We start from the raw sequence: 19,265 nt of genomic DNA on the forward strand, positions 1-19,265 counted from the left end.
TTTCTTTGACATGACTACTGAAACTAAGGTCTGACTCTAGTGTCACGCCAAGATTCCTGACTTGATTTTTAGTTGTTTGACCCCTAGAGAGAAGGTATGCGTTCACCTTGAGAACTTCATCTTTGTTTCCAAACGCAATAACTTCAGTTTTGTCTTTGTTTAATTGAAGAAAGTTTTGACACATCCAACTGTTGACCTCATCAATGCATTGGCACAGGGAGTCAATGGGGCTGTAATCATTAGGCGATAGGGCGGCCTATACGAACTAGACCTACGCCTATGAGTGTTGAAGCTAACTTCTGCTGATAAAACTGCAAACTATTCTTCTGTAAAATATTCTTCAGTTGATTGCATCTCTGACTCCTGGTCTTCATTCATCATATCTGGTCCCTTAACTGTAAATTTCCCTATAATATCAATGCACTACAAGATTATATTGCACCAAGTAAACTAATTAAGAGTCAGCCAACATTTTACAAATGTACCATCCTTGAGAGCAAATTTAGTATATGAAGTATATCCATCTTATGTTTTAAATGGGCCATGATGTTGGCAGAATAGTCACACCCCTGCATGACACTGAAGCACACACCCACTTATCTCTGATCAGCATTAAGATCATTTGTGAAATTGTTCAAAACGGGGTTTCAGGAGTTGCTGTTCATCTAAACTCTACAGCTATGGACTCAAGAACGGTGTTTGTCTTATTATGGACGTTGCTGTCGTCCACCTCCACTGGAATCAAACTAGATGGCAATGGTTATGTTGACATTACCATTGCGATCAGTTCAAAAGTACCACAGGATAACACGCTCATTGATAAAATCAAGGTGAATGTATACTTTTTTGTCTATTTAACAAAACATGCATTCATGGTTTTAGTGCCTTTAGTGAAAGATAATATTTTTTTGCAGTTTTTAAAGAAAATTTAGAAAGAAATATATAATCAAGTTTCATTAACAGTATTTGAATGAACAAATTAACGTATAATTACTTTTTATAAAAACTGTGTTTTTAATTTTTATAAAAAAATACACACATTTAGAGTTTTTCTCGTTTTTCCTTCTGACAGGACATGGTCACTGAAGGGTCGTTTCATCTTCATCAAGCATTGGATAAAAAGGTCTATTTCAAAGAAGCTACAATACTAGTTCCACCCCACTGGAATAGTAAGGAGTTTACCAGAGCAAGAACAGAGTCCCATGAAAAGGTACAGAGAATTATGCCATATACGTGTTAAATATTAATCAATTCGATCATTTCATTAACATACTGCTGATGCTATTTCTATGTGAAATGCAGGCAAAAATAATAATTGATAATGCTAAACCAGCATAATGGTGATGAACCCTATACTCATCAGTATGATCAATGTGGAGCTGAGGGTCAGTACATTCATTTCACCCCAAACTTTCTCAGAGACGACACACTCATTAAGTCTTATGGGTCAAGAGGTGAATGTCATTTGTTATCCTTCAACATTTATCCAGATTAATGCAGTAATCTGTTTGTTGTTTTAACAAGAATGTTTGTTTGTTTGTTTGCAGGAAGGGTCTTGGTTCATGAATGGGCTCATCTGAGATGGGGCGTGTTTGATGAATACAGTGAAACAAAGCCATTCTACTACTCAAATGGCCGTATTGAAGCTACAAGGTCATAAAACTTTAACAAAAAGAAAGCGTATTATTAAAATCTCCTCAGAAATAATTTCAACCATTGATTTCCTGCTTATCTTTAGGTGTAGCATCAACATTGAAGGTCAGTTGTATGATGAATCACTTCAACCGTGCCACACTGATCCAGAAACTTTACTACCGACTAAGGGGTGCAAGTTTTTTCCTAACAAATATCAAAAAACAGAAAACTCCATAATGTTCATGCCAAGCCTGGATTCTGTAAGTATAGATTTGACATGTTTCCAGACATGCAAAATGTATCTTTGGTCATTTGCAGTGCATTGCATGCAAACATATGGAATGAAGTTATTTGAAATATTTGGTTTCAGGTGATCTCATTTTGTCGTGAAAACGAGCACAATTATGAAGCCCCAAACTTGCAAAATAAAAAATGTGGCAACAAAGCAACATGGACTGTTATATTTGAGGATTCTGTGGATAAAGACGCACTTCGTTCTCTGAAACCACTGCCGTCCTCTCCACCAGCACCATCTTTCAAAGTTGTGCAGCGAATGTATCGGGTTGTTTGTCTCATCCTTGATGTCTCAGGAAGCATGAAAGTATGCAAAAACATTAATTTCACTTGAAAACAAAGATGCTTCCATTATTATAACCTTCAATTCTCTGATATGAGCTTAATCATTTTGAAACCTGAGAAAGCATAAAAACTGGTATCATATTTTCTAGGGCTCCAGAATCCTTCGACTTACAGCAGGCTGCCACATATTTCCTGAGGAACATCATTGATGATCAAGCCAGTGTTGGAATTGTGACCTTTAGTTCTGATGCCTCAACTCTGAGCCCCTTGACTATTATTGACAACGAGTCCACACGAGAGAATCTCATCAAACTGTTGCCAAACGCAGCAGATGGAGGGACGTACATGTGTAAAGGCCTCAATCAAGGCTTACAGGTACCATATTAATTATATGTATGATGTGTTAAATAAAGCCTACAGTTTGTTTTACGCTAATGTTCTGTATTTGTCTTTAAAACTTAAAGGTACTCAAAAAAGACAATGGGGATGTGATCGGAGATGAAATAATTTTTCTGACAGATGGTGAAGCGTCGGACAACCCTACTAGTTGTGTTCCGTCCGCAATTGAAAGTGGCGCCATTATACACACAATAGCTTTGGGTGATAAAGCAGATAAAGCACTGAGGGATATGGCTGACAAAACTGGTGAGTGACATTGTCACATAATGACGTGCAATGTTCCAGAAAAAGTCACAATTAAAAAATTCACGATGCCTACTTAGACAATTGCTGTTTTCAAACTGCAGGTCGCGCAAGTGTGACAATTGTGTTGCGTTAACGCTGTGTCAGAAATACGAAAAATATAAGTTCTGAAATTCAATCAACACTGATATCAGTTTGCAAAACTTACATATTTCTAATATCGACCCACAAGCTCGTTGGGGATATTTTGGGGATATTTAATTTAATTTTATCAATCAATAAATTCCTCTTGAAACAAATTTTGTTGTATTATTTTAATTTAATACTGTGAAGCTGCTTTGATACAATCTGTATTGTGAAAAGCGCTATACAAATATACTTGACTTGACTTGACTTGACTTGACTTGACTTGACAAGCATTTCGTTTCTGCACAATCTACACAGCATCCAAAAATAAACATCCATTACAGTTAGTTTCACTCTTATGAACCCGGTTCTTCTAATGAAATAATTTTTTTAAAAACTCACAAGCTCAATCCTTGAATCCTCACCGAATCCGACAGAGCAGCTGAATGAATCAACGTATGATTCACTCAATTGAACTCCAAGTTCCATGTAAATGATTTTTTTGGGTGGTTTCGAGTTTTATTAGAGCAGGTCTACTTCTAGGTGGATCTTAACATGAATAAGTTTGGGAACTAACAAAGCATCAAAGCAATGACAAATCTACAAACATATGATGCTAGTACAATAACAAATGAGCTCAGAACTAATGTTACTTTTCTGAGAATTAGTAACTTGTAACTAATTTATCCGTCACATGGTATAGTAGGCCTAAATCATATTATTCATATTATGAATGCTTGTTTATCCAGTGCATATTTCTTATGTTATATGTTGTAATTAGGGGGGAAATTTATCACAGCCATGTGATGACATTCTCTCTAATCAGCTACTGAATGGATTTTCTTCACTTACAATACCAACAGGAGATCAAACAAAAGACCCAGTTCAGGTTTGACAAGTGATCACACTTTGCCCATGGAAAATGACTTTAAGATTATTATGAATATTCTAATATTTAATTTTTATCACCGCTTTAGATAGACAGTGTGGGAATAAAAACATCAGACTGGTTCAATGGGACAATATCAGTGGATCAGACCATTGGTACCAAAACCAGCTTTACAATAATCTATGAAAAAAGTTTACCTCACATTTCCATACAGTCACCAAGTGGCTCAACCTACAATCAAGTACAGATGCGTCATGATGAATCAACAAAAACAGTCAATTTAAAAGTTCCAGGAACTGCACAGGTATTACAAAGATTTCATTAACTTTCCTAAAGCTTTTCATTAATTATTCATCTAATAATACTGTGTTTGGTAGACTGGGGACTGGAAGTACAGCATCCAAAGTCCAACACTTCAGTCTCTGACTGTAACAGTAACAAGTCAAGTGGCGCGTGCTGATGTTCCCCCTATCATAGTCAAAGCCCACATGAACCAGCAGTTCAGTGACGGCACTAAACACATGATAGTGTTTGCTGAGGTCAGTCAGAATTACAAGCCTGTAATAAAGGCTGAAGTGTGGGCTACGCTGGAGTCTGAATCTGGGTCTGTACAAGAGTTACAACTCCTAGACAATGGAGCAGGTAAATTACCCATCATTTTTGTTTGAAGTGTGCACTCAACCCAGATTTACACTATTTATCCAAAAGTGCTTTATTGTTTTATAGGAGCTGATGCTTTCAAAGATGATGGCGTCTATTCCAGATTTTTCACAGAGATGAAAAATGGGAGAAGCAGCTTGAAAGTGAGAGTGAAGAATCAAGATGGAGAAGCCAGATTTACTTTCCAAAAAAGGGGTGGTGCCCCATACGTACCTGGATATGTGGTAAACGGTAAACCGCGAGATTGAGACTCCTAAAGGAAACTGTTCAAACTTTTCTCAATTTTCATCAACTACTAAATTTTTTCATGTTGTTCCTCTAATTTCAGTTGTGGTAGAGCTGAACCCTCCAAAGCCTCCAGTTTCTGAGGAATCACTTGAGGTCGGAAGCTTTACCAGAACAGCCACTGGAGAGAGTTTTGAGGTGACGCTTACAGGCTCAACCCCACCAAACTTCCCACCTAACAAAATCACAGATCTGAGTGCTGAGATCCAGGACAACTCTGTGCTTCTCAGCTGGACGGCTCCTGGTGAGGACCTCGACCGAGGGACAGGTAAAGCATACAATCAATACAAAATAAATGTCGGGATCACAAAATACTGTATAGGCCTCACAAGGTGTTTCTTTCCTTTTAAGCGAAATCCTATGAGATCAGGTGGAGCTTTGACCTCAAAGTGCTTCGATTCAACTTCAGCAATGCTCATGTATTCAACACAACTGCCGTCTCACCGCAGGAGTTTGGATCAGTGGAACAGCATTCATTCAGTTTCAGTTTCACAATCCAAAATGGCACCAACATTTTTTTTGCAGTTCAGTCTGAGGACAAAGTAAATCTGAAATCTGAAATCTCCAACATTGCTCAAGCTTCAAAGGTCCTCCCTGGTCCAAAACCCAAAGAAATGTCATATCTAGACCTGAAGTTTATGTTTATTGCAATTTCTGTTTGTCTGGCAACTGTGGTGATTATTGGTATTGTTGCGGTAACATCATGGGCATTGAAACAAAGAAAACTTTCTGTTTCTTAGACTACAACCAACATTAATAACTGAAGGAAAGAAAATCATTCTGTTGTACAATTACTTTACTGAATTTAGTTGTACACCACATGCTTGGCAAAAATATAAAATTCAAAATACAGTTTGGTAAATTTTGTTTAGATTTGTTCATATTGGAAATGATTGTCTAACCTGATTAAAAACATTATGATTCCCACAAGTTTAAATTATGTCCATATGAACAAAATGATCTGTGCACTCCCATGATAAATGAATAAATAAAAATGAATAAATAGTGATATATTACTCAGTAGAGAATTTTACTGAGTAAAATTATTTCGCTTACGAGGATTTCGCTTACTTATATATATATATATATATATATATATATATATATATTGTGGTGAGATCTGGTATTACTCTCACTTTCCTGAATAACCCCTGGTATCTCTGTGTCTAGGTGGTCTTTTGCTGTCAGGTCAGAATAGATATAACTCCCTCATTAGCTCGTTATAATTTATACCAGTAAATCTAGGTGTAGTCCCTACACTCCCAAGGAAACAATAATAGACATTACTAACCAGACATATGAATTAAATTCATGCTTACCTTCCAGCTGAATCGCTCTTGGAACCCTTGTATATCTTCGATGATAAAGGATTAATGTATTGCTCTGTCTATTGCTATTAGAACTGTTTGTAAAAGCTGAAGTAAGACTTCACAGTGATTGTCTTTAGAAATAAAAATTTATTTATACAAAAGATTAAAACACTGTTAATACAAAAATCAATACTTGTAGCAAATCAAAAAGAAAATGTTACAGGATATAAAACTTCAGCTTATTCAATCTCAACAGGGCAGTCCTGTATGAGTGAATATTACAAAAACTAATTACCTTATCAGCAGTTCAAGCAATTCGAGTAAATATGAACTTGTTCTCATCCGAGGTTTACCAAGTTACATCAATACGGCAGAGCAGTTCAAACCAAAAAGAAATTCAGCCAGGATAATACTAGAAGAGGTTTGATTCCTCTCTAGGTATGCATTCGACATCAAAATCAAAAATGCAGCCACGTACAGTCAAAATGCAGTCATATTTATACGGAACTGGGTTACATTGTTCTAATACAGTTTCTTGGGTTTTTTCCAGAGGAACTCAGTCTCATGACTGAGCCTTGCAACATCAATCGTCTCTTGCTTCAGACGGGGGTTTTCGCTGATATCTCTGTTTCCCATATATGGGTATTCTTGCGTCCTTTCCGTCCTCTGCGCTTTGGACTTCTATGTATGTGTGTGTGCGTGCATATGTGTCTGGGAGTGTGTATGTACGTTCGGAACACCTATTAGAATTCACAAATCCCACAACACCCCCTCTCGGACGTACAAGGGCACTGCCATATACATTGCTCTCATCATCTCCATCTCGTTGCTCTCTAACAAAGTTCCTAGGGTAAATCACATCCAAATTATCAATTTTAATTCTGTAAACAAACTGAGAAGGCATAATGAAGTCCACACAGCACTCATAGGATCTATACATTAACTCATTTTCCCGATGGAAGAAGCCCATCGTAACTTTTCCGTGCTGGGTCAACAGACTCTCGATGCTCCTGCGGAACCACCGCTGGGACACAGGTTTCCACCTGAACGAGTCCCGATGTCTCGGGGCCTGATCCAATTTTACCAGATCCTCTGGGTAAAGAGCCAGCTCGGAACCACTGTCCGCCAAGCTCTCGTCCAACACCCTCAGCTCCCACCGGGCTTGTGTCAGGCGCCACAGACAGATTTAGTAGATCAATAATAATAAGTACATAAACAATCTGGCCGTTATAACGCGCCTGTTTAGTACAAAACCCCGAAACAACCTTCTTTTTCCAAAGGTAGGTTTTAATGTCAACACAGCACGTAGTCTTGGTCACACTGTTCCCAATCAGTAATTCAGTTGCTTCATCTAAATCGATGATCAGCCATTTCATCGCAATGATAAATTTCATTGCTTCATAGGTTAAGTAATGAGTGCAGCCTGGATCCGTAAAATTAGCCCCTCGATCATAAAAAGCAAAAAGTCTTCATTTCGGCCATGTAATAACCCTTGGAAAGTATACATGATTGACAGAAGTTTGTAAACTCAAAGCAACCCCGTTTTTGTATGCTTCAATTTTCAACGGGTAACACTTAACCTTCAGACAGTCATCACACATTTTATATATTCCCTGTCCGTTGGCAATTCTCCGCCCATCCGGACCCTATTACAATAACACATCAACACATCAACTTATAGGCTATGATTATTATCGTGATAATAACACATCAACTTATGTTATAACAGGCAAATACAGTAACCCAAAGTTCCCAAAAACAAAAATTGCCATCAACTGTAATTCCTAAGTCAAATCTCATTTTCTTGTTATTCAAAAAGAAATAAAAGAAAATAAACTATAATAAATCAAAACATTAAAAATTATCATCAATTTCATACTAGCAGCAGTTTGTTGTTTCCTTTCCTTCCAAATATATATATATATATATATATATTTTAAACAAATCAAAAAGATAGTAAGATAGAGAAAGGGAACATAAAACAATAATTATCAAACCTTCTATGTCCTCCCATAGGAAGGCTGTGTCTGTCATTTAGACAATTGTTGGAAGCCAGGGGGCCCTCCTGACTTACAACAATGTCATTGACTTTGACACATCAAATCTCATGCCGAAAGATCGTTTATAAAAACTTGGTTGTTAACTTGGGTTTAAAAATTTGTAATTAAATCAACATTAAACAAAAACAACCCAACATCACAAGTGAATAAAGAGGGGGTAAAAAATATATATATAAAAAATCAAAAATTAAAAATGTCAATTGACAATATATATTTCCCTTCTTTGTTTTTGTTTTTTTCAGTTTGTCCACGACAATCATAATAAAATGCCAACAAAATCATAATTATGTTTCGTTTTCTTTTGACTCCACAATCAATCACAAAAATACAAAAAATGAAACAAAATAGTGATCAATCAATTGTTTCAAAATAGAACAAAGTAAATAAATCCCTTCAAATTCTATATGACCACTGTTTTGTCACTGTTTACTTTTTCGTACTTTAATAATACAATAATCTATTCCAGAAAAAAAAATCTAAAATCTGAAACACAAAGGAATAATCATTTATATCCAGAAAAAATAGCAAGAAATAATAACTTTGGTTCATTCACATTTACGGAAGTCCCCGCCATCATTAAGATAATGAAATACAGCATTGCCAAGTTTCCACCAATGGTCTTAAGGCTGTATGTCATCAATAATTTAGAATAATCAAAAACATCTAGGTAAGGAACACAAGTTCCAAACCAGCATTTTTGAGCCAAATCATTTTAATATAGCACTGTGCAAAATTATACACAGCGATGGCCACGGAAAATATCATTACTTCGATAATTTCTCATTCGCCAAATAATCTTATTTGCGCACTCCTCAACAGCTAAGACACTAAATTCAGTAATAACGAATAATTGTTCAATACATTATACTGGCCAAGGCTTAAACACATAAAAACGATTTGTTCGGGCATGCGAATGGTTGATATTCCAGATATCCAATAAGAAATCAACCGTAAATTTATAGAGATAATACACACTATCTCCTTTTGGCGGTTCATCGCAATGCCATGTAAAATTGGTGCCATTGCCTGCCAACGTCTTCAGCTGTTGTTGCGCCCAAAGTTTATCAAGGGATTACACTTCGATCCTTTCCCCATTACCAACTTTGTCTTCAAATGTCCGTAACCTTGCCACGCCATGTGACCCCCTTATAGCCCCTGTCGCTATAATAGGTCACACCTCCGTTTCTGACTCACTGTCAGTTAGTGGAAGCGAGGCCTTCCTGTTCATCACTGAACCAGACACATCCGAAAGTTTCTTGCAAACCAGCCACATTTTGGACGATTTAGTAATCATTACCTTTATTACAATTATTGCTATGATAATTGTTAGGCAGATTATACCCATTTTTAGAAAATACCATGATTATACTATTAGGTCCCAAACAGAAAGCGCAAACTCTCTCACGTTATCTACGACCCATAAAACAGCTTTTACTGTATCTCCAATTAACGTAAAAAAGATCCCACACATTTGGTTTGAGTAGTTGCGAATTGTAATCCGATACGTTAATTAACGTCGGTGCCGTCGAAATTCCTTTTGAGAAAATTGTTGACCGGAAAGAAAAAATCCTTTCAATTCAGATTCGCTATCAACTATCCTGATTAGAGAACATTTATATTGTCATAATTTGATTCTTTGCAATTAACATTAATGGAGCATCACTAGTAATTGAACTAATGTCACTCCATTCTTTACTGCTGCCAACCTTCTTTGATCCTATTCTCCTTAGATTTTTTTTTTTTTTTCAAAATACATGTTCCTTATCATACATCCAAGTAATATTCGGACTTTCCATAAGTCAAACATCTCAGAGCTTCAATATTGCTCCTCAGTTGGAAACCACAAATATTTGATTTCCTCATCTCGTCTGAATCAAACCTGCCCCAAACCAAAATTCCATCAACTCGACTTTAATCTTTTCTTGATCATTATCTAAATTCTCTGGTCTCAAGCTGTTTCTTGAAAATGGACTAGAAGATCTAACATTAAATTTTAAAGAGGCCATCATTACCCTATAATTACCATACCTTTGTTCCAATTGTTTCAACATTGGTAGATAATACTTGGTACTCTAAAATCCATGAGCTAAATTGTGACTATGTAGACCCATAGTTTAGTTCTTCTTATACGAGATTGAGATTTGGAATATATCCTCATTAGCTCTATACTCAAATTAAACAACCTGCATGTTATCTTACGATTACTGGTTCTATCCAACCCTAATCGCATCACTATGGTTCTTCCAGATGCCTTGATTAGTATGGGTAACTCAGACAACACTAGACCAGCCCATACAATACAAAACAATAGCCGATCTACATTGCCGTTCAGTTATATTTTTTAAACATATTCAATAATACCTGAATGATTCGCTAGCTCCAAAGACAAACCTGGCCGGGGTGCATAACTTAAGGTTATTTGATGAAGTCTACTTCCACCTACCCCGTTGGCCCACAATGTGTCATTGATAGTCCATGTCGTACGTTTGCCTTCTGCTTTCACCATGTCATTATCTGGGTCCTGTAATCCCATCCCTTCATGCCATAGCTTAATAATATTAGCACCATGCCCCTCGAAAATTTTATCATCCCAAATCGAGGTATCATTCAAGTAACATACCCATGCGAATGCTGTTTCATAAGCAGACATACATTGCTTGTCAATGTCTCGACATTTCTCGTGATTTTCACACATTCCAATGGGCATAATCAGTTTTTCACATGTCACCCATTCTAATTCCACATAAGCTGGTTTAGGTCTATTTTTGTATACACCTATTATCAATACATATGGGTTTAGGCCCTTAGGCCAATAACTTAGTTGCAATGGGTTCCGGTTATCCACCGTTTATCCCATTTATTCTTACTAATTATAAACTTCGAGCCTGTCGAGGCAGATTTTCCACTCTGCCTACTGCTCTTTCTTTTATCGTCTATTGACAGGGCAATTGATTTTTAATAACTACCCTTGCCAAGCCAAGATCTCTATACCATTGGGACAATTTGTTTAGTTAAACAATCCCAATCATTCATTTTTGATATCCGTAGCAATGGAGTATTCCATAATCGATATATGACCATAGTAGACATCAAATTAAAAACATCCGAAAGATTATACTTAAGGCCCTGTAATTTGACGTGCGTCCGATTATATCCTTTTAAGTAATTCCATTGTAACCTAGTTTTATTATTAACAATCTTGTCTCCATAAATACTAGGCACCATTGTGGCACTAATACGTTTAGTACCTGTGCAGTTCCAAAATGACTTATCTATATCCTTTATAAATCCTTTAAACATATTCTTTATCATTTTTGGTCCATATTTAGTACCATCAAAATTCACCGTCTGCTTATAACAGATTTTTCTTACAACTTTCTCAACAACAGAACAGGAGGCTACTCCTACCTCATTTGTTTGATTCTCTACTGTGATGCCAAATCCAACTATAAAGAGACAGACTACCAGAACCATCATTAGGGCCAACAGTAACAGTCCTACTTCACCCCGGTCATGAGGCAATTCCTGATACTTCCCCTTTAGTCCGGTTCCTCTTTTCACCATCCTGTTGCTGAAAAACACAAAAAGATATAGATGCACAAAAACCTCCTAAGCTTTCCCTATCTGATCTATAATCCATGCGGTCATTCTGCTCAGTTTGTTAGGTTTTCTGATAATTGTCCTTTCAACTTTGACCCCCTCTATTGATTTGCCTATACTTAGGTAATCAGAGGTCATGGTGATAGAAACTTTCACCTGCCATAATTCACTGGTCCTATGTGAATCTAGCTTGACTTTTATTCTTTCTGTCCCTGAGAATGTCTGTTGTGACCTTGCTCTGACAGTCAGTGAGGTTTCCCGTACAAAATGACTATATTCTCTAGCCATGTATATCGGTTATTACTCCTGAAAAGACATTTTTGTTATCAATTCAACCAGTAAGTCATTCATATTTATTTCTTTATACATTCCTTCCTCTTTAAACTGAATTGAGTAATCATTGTCATGAAATGGATCCCTTACAACCTTTTTCCAAAGGTTCAAGTCAGTATCTCTTTTCAGTGTTTCCTCTAAAACACTGTCCCTTAACATTGGATCAGAGTCCAATGGCATCGGGCCACCTGAGCTTAGCAGCCTTCCCCACAGAAAGGCTTTCTCGCTATCATAGACTAAAGCCATGGGATTTATGTCCCATTTACACTTCAGTTTATCATCAATTAAGCAGCCTAGACTTGTTTCAGTTTTTCTAGACTGCCAAAATTCTTTCAGACTTGTAAGTATTAACAATCGTTTTCCGATCATTAACTTACACCTAGAGCACTTACTTAGTTGCCCTTGGTTGTCTAGAGTGCATCTACACTCTTGACCTCTAAGACTGTACTTTATCTTACAGTCTATACAAGCTTTACAACCACAATTCCCCGTGGTTAATTCATATTGCCAGACTGACCAGCGTTGTCTGGACAACCGGCACAATCCACAAATGCTCACATCTCCGCCCGCGCACGATCCCATTGATCTGCCGGAAAAATACCACTCAGGTATAATTGTCATTTGGCTTCTAAGCCAATGCTGACTCCGACCTCCCTAGGTCCTTCCCTCCGAGAGGAGCTGACAAATCTCCTGTTTGCCACAGATCACACAGTCAGTAGGTTTCCTACGGATTGTCGCAGTTCCTGCTTCACAATCCTTATGTCACATCTTCACTAAGAAAGAGTCACTAAAGTCTTTACACACTACAACAGTGCCCTCTGCTGGACACTTAGCGTCTGACTGGAAACTTACTTTTGGTCTGTATACCTTACTCATCGTGAATATTAATATTTGCTCCCCACAAGATTCCTAATTGACCAAATTCGCTTCAAGCCTAACGGTTGTGCTTGAAGTTAATTCAACTAGGCCTACTTTTTCGGTTCTCGTTTTACCACGAAAACGTACTTGTTTTTGTTTTAATATAACTAAAACCTGTTTTGCCCTTTCGACTTAGGGCTTTTGCTTTTGTCGGTCGATTTAGGAATTTGATCAGTCTTCGAAATCCTACAATTAAGGAAATAAGTTCATAAATCTAAATCCCTAAATCTCCTAGATTTAGATTTTTCAAAAAATCAGTCCTTAAACAAAGGTATTGCACGTACAACCAATCCGCTACCCTGTATTTATCCGCTACTCGGATGGTCGGTTTTCAACCGCCTTAATTAAAATAATACCCTGCTTTTTTGCAAAAGGTCTCCACTTCATGGCCAGTTAAGTTATGTCTGTTATCGACTCGAACTCATTCGTGCGAACCCTGCTATGTTATCAACCTCTTAAGGCTGTTCAGGACAACAGTAGCCTACCTGTCGCCTGTTAAAATGGGTAGATCTCTATAAAGGTAGAGCAGTTATCCACAATAACTAGGAAGTAAGCGTTTTTTCCTTTTTTGTTTTAGAACTAAACTAGTCTAGCGAAATCTGAACTAATTTCAACGTTCTATTTCTCAGTTTTGATTTTTCCCAAAATCAATATAAATACTGGTTATAACCTTCCTACAATCAGGGCAATTTAACTTAATTTTCTGATCATTAGTTTTTAAGTTCTGAAATATGTAAGCCCATCTGCTGACAATATTTCGCAACATACGTCGTTGGAGGGTGAAACAGTTTATCATGCAGTTTCTGCAGTAAGTCCCCCTCGCTCTGTTTAGTGATCGCTCGTATGCGGATGTATTGGTCAAATTCCTTGTTCCCAACTGCCGCAGGCGTTGTCCTGTATTCTGTGGCTAGACTTATGCAATACTTTCGGTTTCACAACCTTGTAATTTTCGCTTATGCTCCTCCACAGTTCCACCTGACGGTTTGCCTTTAGCGTTATAGAAACTATTCTGTTCCCACCTATCCAGGTGTTCAACCAATCATAGCTAAACAAAACCACTGTCCGTTATTAACAAACAGTCCATGTGGTTATTTTCTTTAATAAATAACAATGCCTTCTCTACCGCTGTGACTTCAGCTTCCTGTGCACTTTTGTCATCTTCTATCTTCCTCTTTCTCTGTGGATAATTTGACCTCTCTGCTTAACAAGGAAGCCCCACCATGTTTGTCCTTTATCTGAACTTCCGTCAGTAAAGTAGCACAAATGTGCTTGATTTATTATGGTCTTTTTCTCCTTTTTAGGAGTTTTAACATATCTAAATTCTATCTGATTGTCACAGATTAGCCTCATTTAGTCCATTTAGACCAGGTAAAAGTGTGAATGCGCTTGTTTTCATTCACTAAATTATTTTGCTAATAATTCTATTCCTTCACGTTTAGCAATGACTATTACTAATTTTTCTGCAGCCAATGATTTAATAATCAGCAAATTTCTAGCTACCATAGCTAATATATCTACAGGTAACACATTTTCCTGTCTTTTTTGGTTATCTGTTGTTTTTATTTTATTTATTTTTTTTATTTTATTTTTTTTATTTTTTTTTGAGATCCTCTTTAGTTGATTTTAGCCAAAATCTTATCATCATTTAAACCATTTGTCGCGTTTCTTGCATTAATTAAATATCTGTTTAATAAAGCCTCTAATAATTAAATATTACCCCTTTTCTAGATAATTCTCTTTATTGTTTCTTTTATCTCTTCATACACGGATTTATTTATCAGATATTGATTTTGCAGAACCTGAATTCCTCCCATTACGGTATATTCATATTTATCTGATAGTTTTCCACAATCATTATTGCTTATATTTTTCAAGTAATTTTTCTAACTAGTTTTTGTCAATAGGGTCTTGTTTTATAACCCTATTATTTCCTGAATCCAGGCCGACTTTTTTAGGCCATCTGATTGTTTCATCATTATCAGTATCTTTTTCCTTAATTTATTTAATTAGAATGTTGTCATTTAGACGCATTAAAGTTGTGCTGTAACTATACACTGCAATCCTTCCCAGGAATATCTATCTCTGGTCACTGATTTCATTTTATTACTGAAACCTTAATCATTATATTCACCTTCAAATTTTATCGCTCCGTTAGGAACTTTCGTTACACTGGATACCTTTTCTAGGTTATCTAACATAAATTTGATTCCCTTTTATCGGCCATATAATCCTTATTTTTTGTCTCCCCATGTCAGAGGCAGTGGGATTATACTTCCCTACTTCTAGTTTTCGGTTCTGCTATTTTGTTTCGTTTGTTTATGTGGGCTTATTTCTGCTCTTCAGTCAGTTTTGCCCATTCTTTAGGCTCTATAAATTTAGTTCCTTTTCCGGTCTTCTTAGCTGGCCTAACCTGGGGTTTTAACTTTTTATATAAAGTTTCAGGATGTTCATACCTTACTGTCCTAGCCTCATTTTTATCCTTCGATTTACTTTTAGTTTTCTGATAGGCAGTTTCCCGTTTCATCCTATCCCCCTCTATTGGTTTATTTATGTTTTGGCCTAAGCTTTCTCTGGTCCTATTACTTCTAACCGTTTCCCTGTCATATAGGTCCGCTAAACTAGACATTTCTGACCAGTTGGTAACTGTGGCTAGCCTTTTAAGTCTAGCTAAATCTCCTCCATTTGTCCACCCTTGGGGGGCTTTCTCGGAAAGACATGGCCATCAGCCTCTGGTTTTAACCACTTCTGTCTTTTTCCGTAATTCAGTCTCCTTATCTATACCTATCCCTTTGGAGTGGTATGCATTAAGGTTTTCTAGTTTCATGGATATTCCTGTATGATATTTAATCATCAGTCTTACCAGGCTAGTTGAGGCACCTAGGGTTTTCCCCAGATCAGCCACCATTTTTGCCTTAATCATATTGTTATCTTTTGCCCCTTTGAATTTCATATTTTGTAGGAGCTGGATGACTGTAAAACGGTCTTCCTTAATCTGTCTAGCTGGACCGCGCCTAGGTTTAGAGACCACTTTTTCTTCATATTCAAATTCTGACTGTGTCCTCTCCTTTTTAACTGACAAGGGCTTCTTAGAGCACCTGCTTTCTTTTCTCTTTATCAGAGTCTGAGGTGTATGAGCTGGAGGAAGAATCAGAAGGTTCCCCTCCCTTTTTCAACCTCTCGTCTATACTCTTTCCTTGCTAGATCTCTGTTACTAAAAGGGGAAGGTGATACTTCCTTTTTTCTTTTAGGTGAATTAGCTTTCTGTGGTTTTCTTGGAACTCTACACTTATTGTAAGGGAGAAAACCTTGCTATGCGTGGCCTCCCTTAATTTCCACAAGCCTTTGATCATTGGAACATATCTAATAAAATATAACACAATGTGTTTTGCATTTTATCTAGCTGTTCTGCTAACATGTGACATTTTACTCTTTTGCTGGTTCCCGATATATTTAGGATATCATTAGCAGTAAGTTCATAAACAAACTGCATTACTATCTGCTCTGGCCCCTTGTGTGCTGTTGAATGTGAATTCACTGAATTAAGCACTTGACCAGTGCAAGTTAGAAATGTTATACCTCCCCTGGTATTATTTCCTCTTTTATGCGTGCTGATTTTCCATTCTTTAGACGGGCTTCCAGATTTTGTTAGCACTATCTCTGCGAGTTATTTTCTCGTCTTCGGTATTTTCTGAGCCGAAACTATGATCAGGCTCCCTACCTATCTGCACTTTGTGTTTATTATCGTTTAACTCTCTCCCTGTTGAAGCTTTGTACGATCTAAACCCTGTCTCTCTTATTTCCCCTGATATTTCCCCTGTCATCAGGGATCTGAACCCGGTTACGACATCTTTGTGTTTAGGAATCGTTCCCGTTTCTAAGAGCATTTTTTCATAGTTTTTATCCATTTGACCATAGTCACATCCTGAGGCCCCTTCAATTTCAGTGTACTCTGAAGGGGTGGGGAATTCAGCTGTGATCAGAGCTTCCTGATCTGTAACGCCGTTTCTAGTTACTCTTATGTCTATTCCTTTAACAATTGGTACTGTGGTATCACTGTCCCCAATTTTCTACAGTAACCTTTTTACTTCGACTTTTACTGCTAACGCCTTGGACAAATTTTTTTTTAATCCAGCTTCATTAGAAGTCTATAAAGTATCGTCAGTAGCCAGTAGTTCTTCATTGCCTACTTGCCCTGCGTTTTTTAATGTCTTGTTGAGTTGATCTTGTGGGAGCAAAATTATATTAATTATTCTCTCCATGACTGTGTGAATCTGGCTTCTCCTCTGAGGATTTTGGTAACTATCTCTTTATATGAGGTTTCTAAATGGGTACTCTATGGTCCCACAGCGCTGCCCTCGAGATCTCTTGTTACCTCTGTCGTGCCTAACCATAGAACCTTATCTCAGGCGTCCCCGTGATACTTTCTATGGTTAGGAGGAAGTATCTGTTCCTGTAACTTCCTCAAAGCACTATGGAGACATTATTTTGCATTTGGATTTGGCCGTCGTCTTAGTACTTAAATTATTATTCCCTTAGGTTCTTGTGGGTATTATTGGGCAATTAGAAATTGACCCAATCCCGGACGAGCCCCCATGTGGTGAGATCTGGTATTACTCTCACTTTCCTGAATAACCCCTGGTATCTCTGTGTCTAGGTGGTCTTTTGCTGTCAGGTCAGAATAGATATAACTCCCTCATTAGCTCGTTATAATTTATACCAGTAAATCTAGGTGTAGTCCCTACACTCCCAAGGAAACAATAATAGACATTACTAACCAGACATATGAATTAAATTCATGCTTACCTTCCAGCTGAATCGCTCTTGGAACCCTTGTATATCTTCGATGATAAAGGATTAATGTATTGCTCTGTCTATTGCTATTAGAACTGTTTGTAAAAGCTGAAGTAAGACTTCACAGTGATTGTCTTTAGAAATAAAAATTTATTTATACAAAAGATTAAAACACTGTTAATACAAAAATCAATACTTGTAGCAAATCAAAAAGAAAATGTTACAGGATATAAAACTTCAGCTTATTCAATCTCAACAGGGCAGTCCTGTATGAGTGAATATTACAAAAACTAATTACCTTATCAGCAGTTCAAGCAATTCGAGTAAATATGAACTTGTTCTCATCCGAGGTTTACCAAGTTACATCAATACGGCAGAGCAGTTCAAACCAAAAAGAAATTCAGCCAGGATAATACTAGAAGAGGTTTGATTCCTCTCTAGGTATGCATTCGACATCAAAATCAAAAATGCAGCCACGTACAGTCAAAATGCAGTCATATTTATACAGAACTGGGTTACATTGTTCTAATACAGTTTCTTGGGTTTTTTCCAGAGGAACTCAGTCTCATGACTGAGCCTTGCAACATCAATCGTCTCTTGCTTCAGACGGGGGTTTTCGCTGATATCTCTGTTTCCCATATATGGGTATTCTTGCGTCCTTTCCGTCCTCTGCGCTTTGGACTTCTATGTATGTGTGTGTGCGTGCATATGTGTCTGGGAGTGTGTATGTACGTTCGGAACACCTATTAGAATTCACAAATCCCACAACAATATATATAATGTTCCTATTCATTAACTAGCCTGTGTGTACATATTAACATAATATCATGACATACTGTATGTCTGATATATCAGTTAAGAATTTTTGTCTTTTTTAACCTTTTTTTAATCATGGAGTGTTTCACCACCTTCCACTTGACAAGTCATGTTTGATGTCATTGAGAGCTGCTCAATATATTTCATGAGATTCTGTGAGAGAGCTAATAAGACATCATGTAATTAATATACATTAGATATAAACACATCACTATGCCTTACAGCATCTTAACACTCATGTCTGAGGAGCTCTATGGGTTTGTAGGAATTTTCCTGTATGGCTTTATGGATGGGCTGATTGTGGCATTTGAAATCATAAGGGCCCTTTGGGTTCAGTCATGGCATTGTTTATGAGGTTTTATGGCGTCATTAGATCTCATTGTGATCATTCAACTGTTATTGTGCTTTCTTTTTGTGGTAATTATATGGCAACTATTCAGTCATATAGTTATATAAGGGGGCAATGATGCTGTACAAGGAAAATCATAGTCTAAATAAAAATGCAACTACTGGAAAATGACAATAGATTTTCAGCCATTAAGTCATTAGACACAATAAACCTCATGGTAGTATAACACAAGTTATGTAAAGGGGGGTGTGCACCATGGGCCTCATTTATAA

At 37.1% G+C, this 19,265-nt stretch overlaps 1 pseudogene across 1 annotated transcript; it reads left to right on the forward strand.

The window, feature by feature from the left end:
* The first annotated feature begins 615 nt into the window (after window positions 1-615).
* On the forward strand, window positions 616-18,227 carry LOC309507068 (calcium-activated chloride channel regulator 1-like; annotated as a pseudogene). The gene is made up of 14 exons (XR_014211628.1): window positions 616-830; window positions 1,073-1,210; window positions 1,303-1,454; window positions 1,548-1,653; window positions 1,739-1,895; window positions 2,006-2,236; window positions 2,364-2,589; window positions 2,679-2,859; window positions 3,764-3,871; window positions 3,960-4,175; window positions 4,249-4,513; window positions 4,598-4,762; window positions 4,860-5,084; window positions 5,168-18,227. The product of XR_014211628.1 is annotated as a calcium-activated chloride channel regulator 1-like (transcript).
* The last annotated feature ends 1,038 nt before the right edge of the window (window positions 18,228-19,265 follow it).

This window comes from Leuciscus leuciscus (genome assembly GCF_965113295.1).
Source record: "Leuciscus leuciscus genome assembly, chromosome: 9".
Classification (NCBI taxonomy): Eukaryota; Metazoa; Chordata; class Actinopteri; order Cypriniformes; family Leuciscidae; genus Leuciscus; species Leuciscus leuciscus.